Raw genomic sequence first — 18,969 nt, 5'->3', positions numbered from 1 at the left:
TGTTTGGGTTTGAACTGAGACCCTGGGCACTCTCCTGAGCCTCTTTGTGTTTAAGGCTAGTGTTCTACTCTTTGAGCTACAGTGCCACTTCCAGTTTTTTCTGAGTAGTTTATTGGAGATAAAAGTTTCATCGATTTCCAGCCTAGGTTGGCATTAAACCATGATCCTCAGATCTCAGCCTCCTAAGTAGCTAAGATTACAGGCATGAGTCACCAGTGCCTGCCCCCCTTCTGTCTGTTTCTCTTGTCTGTCTGTCTGTCTCTCTCTGGGGCTTGAACTCAGGGTCTGGGTCCTGTCCCTGAGCTTTTTAGCTAAAGGTAGCACTGTACCACTTTGTGTCACAGCATCCCTTCTGGTTTTCTGGTGGTTAATTGGAGAGAATCACTCCAAAGCCTGGGATGGATCCGAACCATGATCCTCAGATCTCAGACCACAGCATGAACTGGAAATTTGATTTGGGGGGGGGGGGTTGTGGGGCTTGAATTTAGGGCCTGGGAGTGGTCCTTGAGCTCTTTTTGCTCAAGGCTAGTACTCCACCACTGCCTTTCTTCCTTCCTTGTTTCCTTCTTCCTTTTCTTTCCTTCCCTTTCCTTCCCTTCCTCTTCCACATTACCGTTAAATCCAGGAAGTTGGGTGCCTGCTCATGGTCGCCCACACCCTGAACTACCAGGCCACACCCCTGGTATCCAGAGACACTTCCAAGTGGACCAAAGGCATTCACCTCCTTTCCTTATCGTAGCGGCTGTGTGCAGTGCGGCTGTGCAGACTGTGCAGGGTGGCGCCACTTGTGTGTAGGTTTTGTGGACCTGCTTTGGGAATGGGGAGCCAATGCTTGTTCTGTTGACTGCACGGGAATGCAGAAGCAGTCACTGTAGGAATAAAAGAAATAAATTGCTCCTTAATTGGTGGGCAGGGCTCATCGGGCTGCCTACCCTCACTTGTTTTTTTTTCTTTTTAAATGGGCAAGGCCCGCCCACTCCAGGCACCGGGGGCGCTGGTTATTTCCCACCAGAGGGTTCAGGAATCTGAGCTCTCCCCATTACCTTAGCGCACAACTCCAATAAACTGTGTAAGGCCACATCTGGCTGGGCCTACTGGCAGCCCTGGGGCCAGGCTGGGCCATTAGCCAGGGTGCCTGTGCACATTCCTTCCAGAACAAAGGCCTCCCTGGGCCTGGGCCTGGTGTTCCTCTACACTTTGTAATCCATCACCTTTCCTAGAGATTTCCCTGGGCTTCCATCCCTCTCCTCACTAGCCATTTTGGAGGTAGATCAAAGGTGTGTTCAGATTGAGAGACAGGGAAAGAGTCCAAACTCTGGCATCTCATCAACCTAGAACAAAATCGCTCTTTGTCCTGGCTGCCCTGGTCATCCCTTACCTGCAGTCTGGGGCACACCTGCAGGGAACCCTGAGCTTCGGCTGGAGCATGGTAGGGAGCCACTTGGTGTATCTATGCTCCTGTCAGCACTGACTGACTGCAGACCCACCTCTACCTTCATCTTGCTAAAAATCTCCTTGCCCCAGGGTCTGGAAAACATCTTTCCTGCTGCCGCCAGGGCTGACTTTCCTGTTCTTGGGAGGTAGGAGTACTAGCTGGGACTGGTGACACAGCAGAGGCCTGAGTGACAAAAGCATTTGTCAGTCTAGTGAGGACAGGTGCTTCCAGTTCAGCTCATCAGGAATGGACTGTAGAGTGCAATGTCCAGGGGTGAAGGAAAGGGAATCCCGTGTGTGTGTGTGTGTGTGTGTGTGTGTGTGTGTGTGTGTGTCTGTGTCTGTGATAAGCTGGTTAGGGATGTGTGCAGCATTTGTTCAGTAAGTATCAGGACCCATCTAGGTAGACTGTGTGCCTTTGCTTTTAGTCATTCATTCGCTTTACTTTTGGTGCTAGTCTTGGGACTTGAACTCAGGGGCTTGGGTGCTATACTTGAGCATTTTTTCCTCAGGACTACCATTAGCACTCTACCACTTGGGCCACAGTTCCACTTCTGGCATTTTCAGTGCTTAATTGGAGATAAGAGTCTCAGACTTTCTTGCCCCGGCTGGCTTTGAACTATGACCCTCAGCCCTCATCCTCTGGAGTAGCTAGGATTACGGGGATGAGCCACTGGTGCCTGGCTGTCCTTGGTTTCAAATTAGGGGGTTTTCAACTAAGTTTTACAGAATAAGTGCTCATTATAGACTTTGCTACAGCTAGGAAACACAAGGAAGCAGGCACATTGTCCTTCAAATATTACTGTACTCTGTGCTTGTCAGCTTTCCAGCATGTAACAAAATGCATGAAAAAAATCAAGTTTAAAAAAGAAGAGTGGGGGTGGGGGGAGTTTGGCCTAGTGGTAGTGTGCTTGCACGAAGACTCGGGTTTGGTCTTCAGTACCACATACATAGAAAAACCCAGACGTGGTATGGTGGCTCAAGTGGTAGAATGCTAGCCTTGAGAAAGCCCAAGGACAGTGCTTTAGACCACGACTAGCAAAAAGAAAAAAAAAGAATTAAGAAAAAAGAAGAGAGGAAAAAAAGAAAAAAGAAGAGGAGCTGATAATGTGGCTTAGTGGTAGAGTGCTTGCCTAGCATGCATGAAGACCTGGGTTCAATTCCTCATTACCACATACACTGAAAAGGGCTGTAGTGGCATTGTGGCTCAAGTGCTAGCCTTGAGTAAAAGAAAAGAAGCTCAGGGACAGTGCCCAGGCAGTGAGTTAAAGCACCAGGACTGGTAAAGACAGAAGAAAAGGAGAGAGGAGGAGGAGGAATTATTATTTTGATGTGTGATATCAGAGATTTTGGTCCTTGACCAATTGCTTGCTTACATGGTTTTTTTTAAAAGTGTGTGTGTGTGTTTAAGACTCATTCTGAAGATCAGATGTCAGAGAAGCTGAAAGAAGAAAGCAGAGAGAGAGAGAGAGAGAGAGAGAGAGAGAGAGAGAGAGAGAGAGAGAGAGAGAGAGAGAGAGAGAGATATCAGGCCCTAATACCCCTTATGAGCTAACTTCCTCTCACTAAGCCCCACCGCCAAGGGTCCACACAGGTTGTGACCAACCAGGGCCACATTTATGATCTAAATTGGAACATCCCAGATGCTATTATGTTATTATGTTAGCCTTGCTCAGTTGTGCGCTCCTACCCCCACCTTTTCTTTGGCCAGTCCTGGGGCTTGAACCCAGGTCCTAGGTACTGTCCCTGAGCTTCTTTTTCTTCCACTTGAACAATGGTGCTACTTCTGGCTTTTTCTGTGTATGTGGTACTGAGGAATGGAACCCAGGACTTCATGCATGCTAGGCAAGCACTCTACCACTGAGCCACATTCCTAGCCCATATATGCCTGTGTGTATCTTTGTACATAGATCCTTGAGAAGATCTGGGCTAGTTATGTTCTTGGAAAGATTGCTAGTGATTGGAGGTCAAATGACACAAACGTAAAACAATATTGTGGTAAAATACACATGGCATGAGGTTTAACATTTTAGCCATTACTAGTGCTTAGATACATAACCATGCTCTATAGCCATCTGTCTAGAATTCTTTCATCTTGTAAAACTGGAGCTCTACCTGTTAAAAATGATCACTCTTTGACAACTATCATTCCAAGTGTGTTCACACTACCACCATAACTGGTGTGCATACCATCACACCCAACTTTTTAATTGAGATGGAATCCTTAGGGCTTTAGGGCTGGTCTCAAATCATGATCCTCCTGATATCAGCCTCTTGAACAGCTCATATTACAAGTGCAGGCCACCATGTTCCAACTATTGGTTAAGAAAGGATACCCAGAACTTTCTGTCCTGGGTTGGCCTCAAACCAATGTCAGTTGTAAGTCAAGTTGCTAGGATTATAGGTATAAGCTGCTGCACCTGGACTGTGAGCCTACCTTCTATGGGCTTCAAGGAGGTGGAGCCACATAGAATTTGTTCTTTGTGACTGGCTTAGTTTTCTTAGCATAATTTCTTCAAGGTTTGTTCATGTGCCTGCCTATCTATCTATCTATCTATCTATCTATCTATCTATCTATCTATCTATCTGTCGTGCCAGTACTAGAATTGAACTCAGGGTTCGGTCCCCTACCACTTTGATGGCCAGTTGGAGATAAGAGTCTCATAGACTTTCCTGACTGGGCTAGTACTGAACCAGCTTGAATTGAAGCTGTGAGCCCCTGGTGCCTGGCGGTTGGCGGTTTGTTCTTGCATGTATCATTTTTTTTTTTAAGGCTGAGTCATATGTGGCATGTGTCAACATGCCACATTACACTGGTACATTCACTAGTTAATGGACCCTTGGGCTGTATCAGCCTTATGGTGATGAAAAATAATAGTATTAAATATATGTATGCAGCCGTCCACTTTCAGGCCTTCTGGGTTAGCCACCACTTTTTGGGGTTCCTTGTCATGGTTAGTTGTAGCTAGAATCTGGTGTGTTCACCATATCCTCACACTGTCCTCCACAGAGCGCGAATCAGACCCCTGGAAAAGGAGAGGAGGGAGCTTTCTTATCAAGCCATTTTGACAGATTGTGTAAACTCAGTGATTAATAGAATGAGATATCAGGAAGAATGTCTTTCATTAAAAAAAAATAAAAATAAGAGGGAAAAAAAAGCCTTCGGGGCTGCTTGGTTTTATTTTCAATTAAAGGGGTCTGATGTTGTTTCTAGAGAACAGTTTTAATTTGGATAAATGGTTCAGTCTGGGAACCACATGCCAGAGGGAATGATCAATGAGAGCAATTACACAGGGTTTCCTTGGCTGCTTTTTTGGAAGGAACAGCATGGGACCTGGCCTTGGCTCTTGGGTGTGACTCTGGGGAGCTGAGCACTGGAAGAGTTGAGCAGCCTTTTTGATTGGGACCAGGAGCTAGTGGGGACCAGTCACCATGGCTGACGCTGGTTAATTTTTACCCTCCAAGAATGCATTCACAAACCCTAGTCAGGAATGTCAACACACTCCTCGGGACATATTGGACCGAAATTACTCAAAGTCATTTATAGAATTGGCCAACTTTGGAGGAAGGATGAGGAGTTGAATTAGGTGTCCATTCACTGAGAGTCTTCCAGGCACCAGGGCCAGGCAGACCTGTGGGCCCTGGAAGGGAGAGAGCTGCAGCATGGGTAGGGGTGTTTAACAGGGGTTGCTTCTCCTTCCTTCCTTCCTTCCTTCCTTCCTTCCTTCCTTCCTTCCTTCCTTCCTTTTCTCCTCTTCCTCCTCTTCTTCCTCCTCCTCCTCTTTCTTCTTTTTGGGTCTGTCATGGAGCTTGAACTCAGGGCCTGGGTGCTGTCCCTGAACTTTTCTGCTCAAGGCTAGCACTCTACCACTTCCGGTTTGTCCGTGGTTAACTGGAGATAAGAATCTCAGGGACTTTCCAGCTTGGGCTGGCTTTGAACTGTAATCCTCAGATCACACCCTCCTGAGCAGCTAGGATTGCAGGCATGAGCCATCAGCTCTTGACTGGGGGCTTCTTTTTAAAGAGGATATTAGGGTGAAGGATGAATGGGGGTACCTCTGGAGAGGACCAGCTGGGTGCAGAGAATGCCCAAAGGGAGTAGCCACTGCGGACATACCTGGGCTAGCAAAGGGGATTTGCAGAAGACACAGTGGACAGCCTACTCCTTAACCCAGAGATATAGGTTGAGTCTGGTACAGTATCCCATGGACTTACAATGGTGTGGTTGTGGATCTGCACAGTGCCCACTGATCTAGAGGACTGTCGGCTCTGAGGCTGGGAAGGGTCCTCAGAGGAGATCCAAATTTCTGTGAGTACACACTACAGACATAGGTCTGCAGGCAGGGTGAGCTCTAGAGCTTGAGGTTCTGATTCCTTTTCCTTAGGAAGGACAGGTAGGTGGGAGGTATAAAGAAAAAAAAATGTTTAGCGCCCTCATGGAGGCTGAAATGGGAAAAAGGAGACACCATTGGTTTAGCCTTTGGTGAGGACAGGGTGGGGCCTGTCTTGAAACAGGAAGTCAAGTTGCAATTCAGGGGTTGGGCTCTTGATCACAGCCCAATAACCTAATCACCTTCCACTAGGTCTACCTTCTAGAGGATCCCACTGGCTCTCAACACTGCATGTGAAGGTTTTGCTGTATTGTTAGCAAATCACTCAAATCATGCCCAAAGAAAACACAGTAGCCTACTTTAGGACAGCATTGACCCCTGTCTGTCCCTGGAAGACCTTTCTCCTTTCCCTCTGATGAGCTTGATTTTAGCCAGATGATGCTGTCAGAAAACTTATGAGACATGTCATTGACTACACAGATTGATTTACCTTGCTCTTTAACGCCAGTTTCTCCCTGCACTTACTTAGTGATCATTCAAGCTACAGGTCAGGTAAGTGCATACTGTGCTTTTCAGACCTTTTGTTTATGATTAGGAAAAAAAAACAACTACTTGTGGCTCACACCTGCCTATGATCCCATCTACTCAGGAGGCTGAGATCTGAGGATCAAAATTCAAATCCAGCCATTACAGGAAAGTCCATGAGACCCTTATCTCCAATTAACCATCAGAAAACCAGAAGTAGTGCCATGGCTCAAGTGGTAGAGCAAGTGGTAGAATGCTAGGCTTGAGTTGAAGAGCTCAGGGACAACACCCAGGCCTAGAATTCAAGTCCTACCATGGACAAAACAAACAAACTGGAATGATTATCGTATGCTTTTATCATGTCTTTTTTCCCCCCTGCTGGTTCTGGAGCTTGAACTCAGGATCTGGTCACTGTCCCTGAGCTTCTTTTAAGCAGCTCAAGATAAGTACTATTGATCACATGCTTTTTACAAGGTGCTCTGGTGCTAGGTACCAATGGTTCACACATGTAATCCTAGCTGTTCAGGAGGCTGAGATGTGAGGATTGCTGTTTGAAGCCAGCCTAGGCAGGAAGGTCCCTGGAACTCTTCACTTAACCACTACCAAGCCAGAAATGGAGGTGTTTGCTCAAATAGTAGAGTTTGAGCTGTGAGTGGAAAAGAAAACAAGTGAGATCTTGAGTTGAAGTCTCAATACTGGGGGGAAAAAAGTGCTCTGCTCACACTGTACCAAATTACGGGATTATTTGCATTTCTAGTCTGTTTAGATGTTTGCAAGTGTTTCATTTTAGAAGCATAATGTGTCATTACCACAAACCCATACCCCACCCTGAGCACTTGCTGACCTCTCCTGTCTCCTCTGGAGTGACTTCCGAGAAAACCTAGGGCACTGGCTATAACTGCATGAATGATCCCTTAGCTAAAAGGCTAGTTTGTCAGTGGCTAGTTTGTCTTTTAGAAAACTCCCATGCCACTTAGTCTTCCTGTTTGATTTTGCGCATAGCTATAAGCCCCACCCCAAGCAATGGATGGCCCTTGTGAGCTGGTGGTCAGTAGTGTCCAGGAGCGTTGTCTTCTTCTCACAGATGGCCTCAGATGGGTGTGGCCTTTTTGACTACTGTGGCTCCTGGGACACCATGTACAGTATGCTCTGCCATCTGTGGCCAGCTGCTTGCTGACCAAGCTATTAGTGATGGCCATGGCTCTGTGATTGTGGCCAGGGCTCTTGGTGGTTGTCCAGCTGGGTTCTCAGTGCTGAATTCAGCTTTCTAACCTGTACCAACCCAGCTAAGCTCCACTTAGATCCAGGCTTCAGTTTCCAGTGCCAACATGGGCTGAGCAGATGCTAGGAGCTGACAAAGACTTTGACCGTGATCTTCATTGTCCTGCATCCCCTTGACCCCTGGAATTACCGTTTGTCTTTTTATCTATACATGGGTTATTTCCACCCATGTGCTGACTCTGTCCTCACATCTGTGTGTTGTGGGGACATCAGCATTTTGTCTCCTATAGTACCAGATTTTGTGGGGGGGGGGCTTGAACTCAGGACCTGGACAACACTGTCCCTAAGCTTTTGTTCTCAAGGCTAGTGCTCTGTCATTTGATCCACATTTTCCCTTCTGGCTTTTGGTCATTCATTGAAGAGTCTCACAGACTTTCCTGCCCAGGCTGGCTTTGAACTGTGATCCTCAGATCTCAGCCTCCTGAGTAGCTTAGCATTACAAACATGAGCCACTGGTACCTAGCTCCAGGCTCTAGATGTTTGCTTGTTTGTTTTGTCAGGGGCTTAAACTCTAGGCCTGGGCACTGTCCCTGAGCTCTTCAGCTCAAGGCTAGCGTTCTACCACTTCGAGCCACAGCTCCACTTCCAGTTTTCTGGTGGTTAATTAAAGATAAGAGTCTCATGGACACCAAGACATGTGAAAGGGTATCAATGTATGTGAATTAATGCACCTTCTATCTGGCAAATATCATGTAACCCTTTTACTAATTACAATAAAAAAAATATAGAGAAAAAAAAAAGAGTCTCATGGACTTTAGTGCCCAGACTGGCTTTGAACCGAGATCCTCAGATGTCAGTCTTGTAAGTGGCCAAGATTACAGGTGTGAGACAGCAGTGCCCAGCTGCTTTTCTTTCCCACACATTTATTCAGGACATTGAACCCCAAAGAAGCCTTAAGTCACAAACCTCAGTGGACCCATGCCTGCACTCCTGACCTTCCAGTGGTTTGAGGGGGCGCTGGCATCACCTCTACACTGTTAGTGAGGGTCCTTCCTCCCCCTGACACAATTTGTAGTGATTGTGTCATGTTCTTTTGTATCTAGTGATCTGAACTTACAAGGACAAGGACAAGGCTGCGAATACTTTTGTGTCAGCCTGATAAGAGTTTTGGAAGTTTCTGGCAGATAGCATTGTGTCCTTGGACCAGGCATGCCTTATTCCTTGTTTCCACCCCTGGGTATCTCTAGCCTCTAGTCTCAGCCCTAGCTTCTGCACCCCACTGGGAACTTCCTAGTTTATTTTCTTACTTTGAAAGAGATCTGCTTGCATGTGCTTTTGCTACTGTTTTCTGAGATACTTTCCCCCCCCCCTTGTGTCCTAAGTACTTGCCTCTGAGCTTTTGTGCTTAAGGCTAACTCTACTATGTGAGCCACAGCTCCACTTTCAGCTTTTTGGTAGTTTATGGAAGATAAGTATCTCACTTATGGAATTTCCAGCCTAGGCTGGGTTTTTATAACAGTCCTCAGATCTCAGCCTTCTGAGTAGCTAGGATTACAGATATGAGCCATTGGTGCCTGGCTTCTGGTTGCTTTTGAGATAGGGTCTTACATTTATGCCCAAGCTGGTCTTGGCCACAATTCTATTTATATTCCCTACCTCCATCCCTTCAATGACAGGCATGAATTGCCATACCTAGCTTTTTATTGGTAGACATGATCTCTTACGAACTGTTTGTGTGGGATGGTCAGAATTACAGGCATGAGCTACTTTGCTTGGTGACTAGTTTTGTTTTCTTTGAAAGTAGCCATGTTCCCAGTTTGCTTCTTACTGAGAGTTAAGTACCTGTTAGAACCTCTGAAGGCCCCTCAATGTGGTAACACAAAGCTGTGATCTTACTTGTCCTTGATCTCATGAGGATTCTGGGTTGTGGGTTGAGGATTCTATAATTTGGGGACAGAATGCACAGCTCTAGGAGAGATGTTTGGATGTGTGTATTAAATATCATCGTGTGTGGAAGCATGTGGCTGAGTGGCTGGCCTGGGTGGGAGATGCTGGGTCTGGTGTTTGTGACCCCATATCAGCTGGGGCACTGTCTTTTCTCTTGAGGCAGCAGCTGGCTTCAGGGCCATTGTATCCAACAGCTGGTGCATGGCCTTGGCCCTTTGTGAAACCCAGAGCCGGTGGCATGTGGGTGCAGTACCCACATCTGCTCTGCCTGGATTTGCACCTAGCACTATTCTGTCACCATTTGTGTGAGATAATGCTGGGAAAAGCAGGGGTTAATAAACCTCAGGCTGGTCTCCAGAATGGAAAGGACCCACCCCAGGGTGGAGGTATGGGTAGGGCCCTGGTAGCATGAATTATTGACTGTGTGACACCCAGAGTGGGGTGCTTCATCTGGTCCTCTGTCCATTCACTCCATCTCTCGTTCCTCCAGACAGCTTTATACAGTACACACTGAGTTTCAAACACTCACTGGGGACCCCGAGGCTCTGGTTTGTCTAGCTGCACACACCCTCAGTGTTGAGCCTTCCAGGGCCTTCCTTCCTCCACCCATGACCTCCAGAAACTTAGTTCCTGCATTTCCTGTCTAACTGGGCCAGGTGACTGCAGTTGTCCCCAGGCTGTAGCCCACGGCTGGCTGATTACTCTGCCTTCCCTTTCCTGACATTCAGGTCACCCTGGGCTCTCTGCATCCCAAGTCTTAGGTTTCCCTGTAACTGGCTTGTCTTTTTTTGTATATGTGCTGGTTCCTAGGGCTTGAACCCAGGTCTTAGACACTGTCCCTGAGCTTTTGTGCTCAAGGCTAGCACTCTACTACTACTTGAGCCACTGTTCCACTTCTGGCTTTTTGGTGGTTAATTGGAGATAAGAGTGTCTTAGAATCCTGATCTTCAGATCTCAGCCCCGCCTACTTGCTTATCTTTTTTTTCTGGTGACTTCCCCCTCTTCTGTATTGGGGTTCCAGCTCAGGTCCTTGTGGCAGAATACCAGACTGGTGTTCTACCACTTGAGTCACACCTACAGCCTGCTTTATTGCTGATTATTTTGGAGATGGAGTCTCTCAGACTTTTCTTCCCCAAATGGCCTTGAACTGTGAGCTTCCACATCTCTGTCTTCTGAGTAGCTAGGATTATAGGTGTGGGCCACACTGGCTCTCCTTAATTTTTTTTTTTTTGCCAGTCCTGGGACTTGAACTTTCTTAAGGCTAGCACTCTACCACTTGAGCCACGGCACCAGTTCCTGCTTTTCTGTGTCTATGTGGTACTGAGGAATGGAACCCAGGGGTTCATGCATGGTAGGCAAGCACTCTATCACTAAGCCACATTCCCAGCCCCATTTTAATACTTAATTTAATAGCATACTTTAATTGTACAAGGAGGGTTTCATTCTGACATTTCCATATATGAATATAATAGAACCTAATCAAATTCACCCCCTCTACCACATTCTCTTGCTTCACTTTCCTGCCCCCTCTTTTTTGGGGGGTGGTGGTGGTGTTCGGTCTTTAATTTAGGGCCTTGAGCTCTTGTTTTTTTTCCCCACATGAGGCTAGTGCCCCAACAGGTGAACTGTGTCTCCACTCCCCTGTGTTTTGCTGATTGATCGGAGATAAGAATCTCACACACTGGGCTGGCTTCCAGCCACACTCCTTAGATCTCAGCCTCCTGAGTAGCTAGGATTACAGGGTGAGTCCTAGGTACCTGGCTCACCTCGTCTTTTCAGTTTCTTCCACAAGGAAACAAGAGCCTGCTGGAGTTGGTCGGTGTAGACAGCGGTGGGCGTCTGTCCCCAGCCCAGTGGAGAGCTGGTGTCCTGTGCCGGTCCCTGCCGCGGGCGCTGCGGGGGCGGGCAGCCGGTGAGGCGGCTCCTTTGAAGGCCATTGATGGACAGTGTGGGGTGGGCGGTGTGATGTCTGCCAGGCGGAGGGCGTGGGACCTTCTGCCAGGCTGGGAACGGTACCTGTAGCCTGTGGGTCAGAAAAGAAAAGACAGTGCCGAGGGGCACGCATTCCTGGCTGGCGGGGATTCCCTGGGAGGTGGCCGCGCCGCTTTGATCCTGCGGGGCACCTGGCTTGCTGAAGCTTGCTCCTCCTATTGGGACCACACAGGCTGCGTTTCCTTTTATGTGGGGAGCCCACACGGGGCGGAGCTCCCGCCTCCTGGGCCGGGAGCCCCGCCCCGCTCCCCGGCAGCCACGCCCACACGCCCGCCAAGGGGTGGGGCTGAGGGTAGGCCTCGGTGGGAGGTGAGCCAGAGGATCCTGATGGGTGATGGATGGACAGGTGGACAGAGGGCTGGGTGGGTAAATGGGGATGTTGGCTTCCTACCTACCTACCTACCTGCGACACCAGCCCTGCCCTAAATACAGCGTCCTTCCGGTCCTCTGGGGGATTCCATGACACAGTTTTCTTTTCTTCCTTTCTCCTTCCTTCCTTCCTTCCTTCCTTCCTTCCTTCCTTCCTTCCTTCCTTTCTTTCTTTCTTTCTTTCTTTCTTTCTTTCTTTCTTTCTTTCTTTCTTTCTTTCTTTCTTTCTTTCTTTCTCTTCCTTCCTTCCTTCCTTCCTTGTCCTGGTGCTTGAACTCAGGGCCTGATCACTGTCCTTGGGCTTTCTCAAGACTAGTGCTTTACCACTGGAGTCACACCACCACTTCCAGCTTTTTCCATACATGTAGTACCAAAGAATCGAATCTGGGCCTTTGCTGATGCTAGGCAAGCACTCTACCACTAGGCCAAACTCCCACCCACACAGTTTTCGTTTGTATGTGTGCCAGCCCTATGGCTTGAACTCAGGGCCTGAGAGCTCTCCCTTAGATTTTTCCCATTCAAGGCTGGTACTCTACAATTTGATCCAGTGGATTTCTGGCCTTTTGCTGGTTAGTTGGAGCTAACAGTCTCTCAGATTTGTCTGGGCTGGAGACAAACCACGACCTTCAGATCTCAGCCCCCTGGCACACAAAAAAAAAGCAAAAGAAAATTGTCTCTTAAAAAACTGTCTTGGACTGGGAATGTAGCTTAGTGGTACAGTGCTTGTCTACCATACATGGAGCTCTGGGTTCGATTCCACAGTACCACATAAGTAGAAAAAGCTGGGAGTAGTGCTTGGGCTCAAGTGGCAGAGCCCTATACACGAGCAAAAGCAGCTCAGGAACAGTGCTCAGGTCCTGAATTCAAGCCTCAGGACTGGCCACCCCCCCCCCCAAAAAAAGAAAAAGATCACCCAAGGATTTAAGGATAGTATAACATACAATCTACACATAGCCTTCACCTGGCCATGGTTGGTTGTATGAATGTGTATGTGTGCATATGGGAGCATGCAGTGCAATGTATGCATGCATTTATGTGTGTGCATGCACATCAATGTACCTGCAGACACACACAAGAATGCATACAGTGTGCATGTGTGTATGTGTCTTGCTTTCTTAAAAGGAGATAGACAGTGGCTTTTGTTATTATTGTTTCTCTTTTGTTCTCCAGGCAAATTGTTTCTTACCTGACTGAGGCACTGAAATCTAGATGGCTTTCTGGCTTGGCAAGATTACTCTGAAGGCATCCTTAAGCATTCCTTTTATTTGTCAAGTCCTTGTTATTTTACTAAGAGTCTATCTTGCAGCCAAAATAGCCTCAGGGGGAAAAAAAAACTGAAGAAAAACTAGATGTCTCAGGAGAATGTGATAGGTTGGGGGTACATGCCGGTGAGTGTGCAAAGTAACAGTGACTCCACTGCAAAGTGACAGTGGCTCTGATTTCCAATGCCTGTTTCAGTGTTTCCTTCCTTCCTTCCTTCCTTCCTCTCTCCCTTGATGCTTCCCTCCCTCCCTCACTTCCCTCCCTCCCTCCCTCCCTCCGTCCACTTAAGTTTTTTTGTTTAAGACTGGTGCTCTACCTCTTGAGCTACCTTGAGCTACCTCTGCACTCCCCACTTTTTGGTAGTTAATTGGAAATAAGAACTTCCTGGACTTTCCTTTCTGGGCTGACTTCAGTTTCCTGAGCCACCAGAGGCCAGCAAGGGGTATGCTTTTTTGTTGTTGTTTTTTTTTGTTTTTTGTTTTTTGTGTTTTTTTTTTTAGATCAGAAGCGTTACTTCATGGTCTTAAGGCACAAAATGAACACATTTGCAAAGATTTAAGATTCTCTCCATAGAACAAAGGTCATGTTTTTTCTTTTTGGTGGGTCGTAGGGGTTGAATTCTGGGCCTGGGCACTGTTCCTAAGTTCTTCAGCTCAAGGCTACCACCCTACCCCTTGAGCTATAGCCCCACTTCCCATTTTCTAGTGATTAATTGGAGATAAGAGTCTCACGTTCTTTAGTGCCTGGACTGGCTTCGAACCTTGATCCTCAGGTCTCAGCCTCCTGAGCAACTAGGATTGCAGGCATGAGCCATGGTACCTGGCTCAGAGGTCCTAATTTTGTTGGGACTAAGGGAAGCTCAGCATCAATGGATCACTGGCTTTTTTTTTTTTTGTAAAGTAGGGGTGGGTTCAAGGCCAGAGTGTGGTGTTTGCCGGGAGATTCAAAATCCCCAGGGCAAGACTTCCAGTGAACTTCAAGTCCTTAGTGCCTTGAGGCCTCATGTAGGGGACCAGAGCCAGCACAGAGTGTGTCCTAAACCGTTTTACAGCTTGAACCTATGTGGGAAGGTGACCAGAGTAGAAGTGTCAGCTTCTTCATGAGAGTGCCAATGTCACCTCTGTCCTGAGACTACAAATGCTGATTCACAGTGGGCTTAAAAGAACAACCAAAAAAAGAACAAAACCAAATGAACTTGGAGGTTGATTAGCTAAAACTTGTTACTATACATGAAAACAGAGAGCAGATTCCGTTTATCTTCTTGCTCTTGAAGCCCCCTGCTCCCAGCTCTTCTAGGGGACAGAACCACACAGCAGAGCCCTCCTGCCCCCCACGAAGTCCTGGAGTTTGGTTGGGATTTGACCTTCCCCACGAAAAGAGGAAGAAACCATAGCTCAGAGAAACAAATCAGAAACCTGTGGACTGACTGGTGTGTTGGAGTATCTGGGGAGTCTGTCCCCACATTGTCCTCTCAGCCCCTTCCCTTGCTCTGCCTCCCAGTCCCTCACCCTTGTCTTATAACCCAGCTGCAAATGAGAACCGCACTGGGAGACCTGACATAAATGTTGGCTGCTGTTGTGAATACAGGGGGGGCAATAAACCCCCAGGGTGCAATGTTCCTAACCAGCCCCCCTACCTGAGTTCCTAGGTGTGATCAGGTCTCCAAGGTGGCTTGTGGAACCACACACACACACACTCACACAGAGGCATCTGGGGAGTCAGAGTTTGACAGATTTGATGTGTGGCGAGTTTGTGTCCTGTGCTGTGTTCTCACTTTGGAAGGCTCCTTGGTCTTTGGGGAGTAGACACTGATTCTTTCAAGAAGGTTCCATGACCTGCTTACCTACCCAGGCACCACCTCCTACCATCACAAGTGGGGTGGGAAGAAGCATTTAGTCCAGGAATTCTTTTTGGGGGGAGGCACACAGAGACTTGGATTCATTCCAGTGGGGCTGTTTCACTTGAACAAGGCTGTGCTCTGCACTTAAGATGATTGTAAGAGGCAGTAAGAGTGTTTGTGTTCTTTTTCAGGTTGAGCTTTGATTGGGAGGGGGATGGGGCTTAGACAGGGTAGCTTCCATGTAGTCCAGGCTAGGTTTGTGTATGTGTATGTGTATTTGTGTTTGTGCATGTGTATGGGTGTGTGTGTGTATGTGTATGTGAGTGTGTATGTGTGTTTGTGTATGTGTATATGTATGTGAGTGTGTATGTGTGTTTGTGTATGTGTTTGTGTGTGTGGGGGGGGTGTCTTGCAGAGCCTATGTGCTATCTTTTAGCTTTTTTGCTCAAGGCTAGCACTCTACTACTTGAGCCACAATTCTGTTTCTAGGTGTTTGGTATTGGAGATAAGAATTCCATGGATTTTCCTGATTGAACTGGCATTAAACTGTGATCCTCAGATCTTAGCCTTCTGAGTAGCTAGGATGACAGATGTGAGCCACCAATGCCTAGCAATCCAGGCCAGTTTGAAAAGCCTAGTGGAGAAGAACCCCAAGACCCTGGATTGAAGGAGACCCTAAAAAGACCCTGCCTCCCTGGTTTACCTCACTGGCCTGTCCCATCCTGTTACCCCCAACCCAGGAGAAGGTGACATATCCTGTACCCTTCTATCTCCTCTTCTTCCAGATTCAGGGCCTTCAGTTTTAGAGTCAGAGATGCCTGACTCATTCTTTATTCGGTTTCATTTGCTCATCTGTGGTGGAGAATGGCTGTTGTGAATAAAGAGGGGAAGAAGCAGGTAGAGGAAGCAAATTTGTAGACTTAAGCAGTTTATCTTTATTTCTGAATACAAGGGGGAAGGAAATACACAGAGGGCCAGAAGAGGGGAATGAAAGCAAATGTACTTCCTCAGGCCCTCAGGCTCTTGCACCCTACTAAGGGGACAAACAACGCCATCTGTTCCTTCAGAGAAGCCCCAAGATAGCTGGGCACTGGTGTTCCACTTGTAATCCTAGTTACTCAGGAGGCTGAGATCTGAGGATCAGGGTTCGAAACCAGCCTGAGTAAAAAGGTGTGTGAGATTCTTATCTCTAGTTAACCACCAGAAAACAAGAAGTGGTATTCAAAGTGGTAGAGTACTAGCCTTTAGTAAAAACAGCTCAGGGATAGGTCCCCAGGCCTTGAGTTCAAGCCCCATAACGGACAAAGAAAAAAAACATGGATGATTATTTGCCTGAACTTCCAAGTCAGTAGAGACTCTGTGTGTGTGTGTGTGTGTGTGTGTGTGTGTGTGTGTGTGTGTGTGTGTGTGTGTCCTGGGGCTTGAACTCATCACAAGGACACTGTCCCTTAGCTTTTTCACTCAGTGACTATCACTGAATCCACAGCTCCATTTCTGGCCCTTGCTGCATGACTGAAGATAATAGTCTCATGAACTTTCTTGGGGCTTTTCTTTCTTCAGGCCTGGGCTGGTATCGAATAGCGATCTCAGGCTCCTAAGTAGCTAGGATTACAGGTGTGAGCAACCAGTGCCCTCTTTCTTTTCCCTTTTCTAATAAATGATGGAAAGTAATGGGTCATTTTTTACATAGAGAGAAGTCACAGTCTGCCTTTCTCTGTCTGTCACCCCTTTACTCTGCCTTCTGAGCCCTACATTGCCCTCCTGACACACACTCTCTTTGGGGCATCTGCTGCTTCCTCATCTCTGTCATCTCAGGCAGTGAGGACCATGACAATATGTAGACTTTCACTGTGTTCATTTGCATGTTTCTAGCAACAGACTCAAGGATTCTTGCATTCTGACTCTGGTTGATCTGATCACTATTTCTTTTCTCTCCTCTACTCCTGGCTTCTGAGCACAGTCCTTGGGCTTTCCCAATGCTAGAGCTCTACTACTTGAGCCACAGCACCATTTCTGGCTTTATCTATGTATGTAGTACTGAGGAATCGAACCCACATCTTTGTGCATGCTACACAAGCACTCTACCATTAGACCAAACTCCCAACCTTTCACTATTTCTTTTATGTTAAAACTGTCTGTAGTAAGCTCTCCTCAGCCCTGGATCCTTGTATCATTGAGTGTTCCTGTTCCTTTACAATTGAGGCAAAAGCAAAAGGAAGGAAAAGTGGTCCTTGCTAGCTGGGAATGTCTGTGCAATAAGTATATACACACACATTTATGTCTGTTGTTACTGTGTGTGTGTGTGTGTGTGTGTGTGTGTGCGCGCGCACATGTGCACTGGTATTGGGGCTTGAATTTAGGGCTTGAGTGCTGTCCATAAGCTCTTTCTATCAAGGCTGGTGCTCTATCACATGAGCCACAGCTCCACTTCTGGATTTTTGGAGGTTAACTGCAGGTAAGAATCTCATGGACATTCCTACTCAGGCTGCTACCATCCTTGTATCTCAGCCTTCTGAGTAGCTGCAATTGCAGCCATGAGACACTTGGCCTTGAGCCCTGTTCTTGAGCTCTTTCTGCTTTTCTGTATTCTAATATACCTTGTATGTTAGTTAGCCAGTCTTGTTTGGCTAATCTCAAAACACCACGCAGTGACTCACCTGGTCTCAGGTGTCTTGTTTCCTCTTCTTGCCTGGGAAACCTCTGCCCTCCCTTCTAGGCACCATCGAAGTCAAGTTCTTCTCAGTGACCTTCGATCTCTGTGGGGTAAGCCAGTCCTTGCTCCTTCTTCTCTAAGGACTCAACTGATTGCTCATTTTGCAGATAAACGAGAGAGCCTGTGGCAGAATGGATGTGTCCTAGTTTCTGGTGACAGATTTGAGGATTTGTTATTCAAGAGTGGCTTACCCCTGGATTGTTCAGCTTCCCATCCTCATGCTCGCTTTGCTGATGTGCACCTTACTATTTGTGCCCCATCATTGGGGGATCCCAGGTGTCAAAAGCCAGGGAGAAGCCATTATGGCAGCTTAGAGCTTTGCTATGGCAAAGCTGGGTGGGAACTGGACAGATGATGTCATCAGAGACACAATCAAGACAAATTGGTTATTGGATAGAACTCGAGATCTGAGGCTATCAGGGTAGGAAAGTCCCTGAGACTCTAATCTCCAGTTCAACAACCCCCCAAAAGTTGTAAGGAGGGACATGAATCAAGTGATGATAGAGTGCTAATCTTGAGTGAAAAAGAAAAAAAGAGCTCAGGTATAGCACTCAGGTTCTAGTTAAAGCTCCTCTAATACTGGTACAAAAAAAAAAAAGGAAAAGAAAGAAGGAAAAGGGGCTGCCAGCAGAGCTGCGTATGGTATGTGTGGAAAATCCCAGAGGAAGGTTCAGTCTTGCAGATGGGAGGTGTGAGATCGATGACCACATGAAGGGGTTGTGACTATGGTCGCAGCCATATTTAACTCTGGGATGAGCGGTGATTAATAAGCTCGAGTGGAAGTGAGGAGCTTGTCGGATGGGATCTTCAGGATTTGGGTTTTTAGACAACATGGAGAAGGGCCAGAAACCTAGGGTCCTGGAGAGAAGGCTGGGACACAGAGGGAAGCTACTGTGCCCGGCTCAAGTGTGGTTGTAGTGGACCTTGGGCTGTCATTCATGGTACATTCTCATCATCATGTTTGAGGACTGTCTACTTAAACCCAGATTTCCTTTGGCTGGTTCCCATGTACCCTGTGGCAGTGGGAATGGCAAAGCCTGTGGACTCCTGCAGGTCTTCTCTTCCGTCCTTTGGAATGAAGTGAAATGCTGGCCATTTCACAGACTTCTCTGCAGAGCTAAGGGCTTCTTAGCTCCGTGCTAATGTCTGGGATGTGCTGAGCTGCAGGAATACAAGCATCTCTGTCAGCATGCGTACCCCTGCTGCCTTGTGGGTTACAGGACCATGCTCCATGGCTGTTTGAATTAAACAGCCATGCAGTAGCTCCTAGCTAGGCCTTGTTCGGTGTTTTCTCCTGATAGACAAGACAGTAGCATAGCTTGTAGACAGTGCCG

The 18,969-nt window shown here is 47.3% G+C and overlaps 1 long non-coding RNA gene across 1 annotated transcript; it reads right to left on the bottom strand.

Moving 5' to 3' along the window:
* Nucleotides 1–388: 388 nt before the first annotated feature.
* Nucleotides 389–18,667, bottom strand: LOC150064950 (uncharacterized). The gene is made up of 3 exons (XR_016534864.1): nucleotides 17,580–18,667; nucleotides 11,225–11,481; nucleotides 389–869 (listed from the first exon to the last, which is right to left on the bottom strand). It is a non-coding gene; the product is annotated as an uncharacterized LOC150064950 (long non-coding RNA).
* Nucleotides 18,668–18,969: the final 302 nt, after the last annotated feature.

This window comes from Megascapheus bottae, chromosome 3 (genome assembly GCF_031878675.1).
Source record: "Megascapheus bottae isolate mThoBot1 chromosome 3, mThoBot2.hap1, whole genome shotgun sequence".
Taxonomy (NCBI): Eukaryota; Metazoa; Chordata; class Mammalia; order Rodentia; family Geomyidae; genus Megascapheus; species Megascapheus bottae.
Note: the sequence above shows the minus strand (reverse complement) of the source record. Positions and strands in the feature narration are given on the sequence as shown.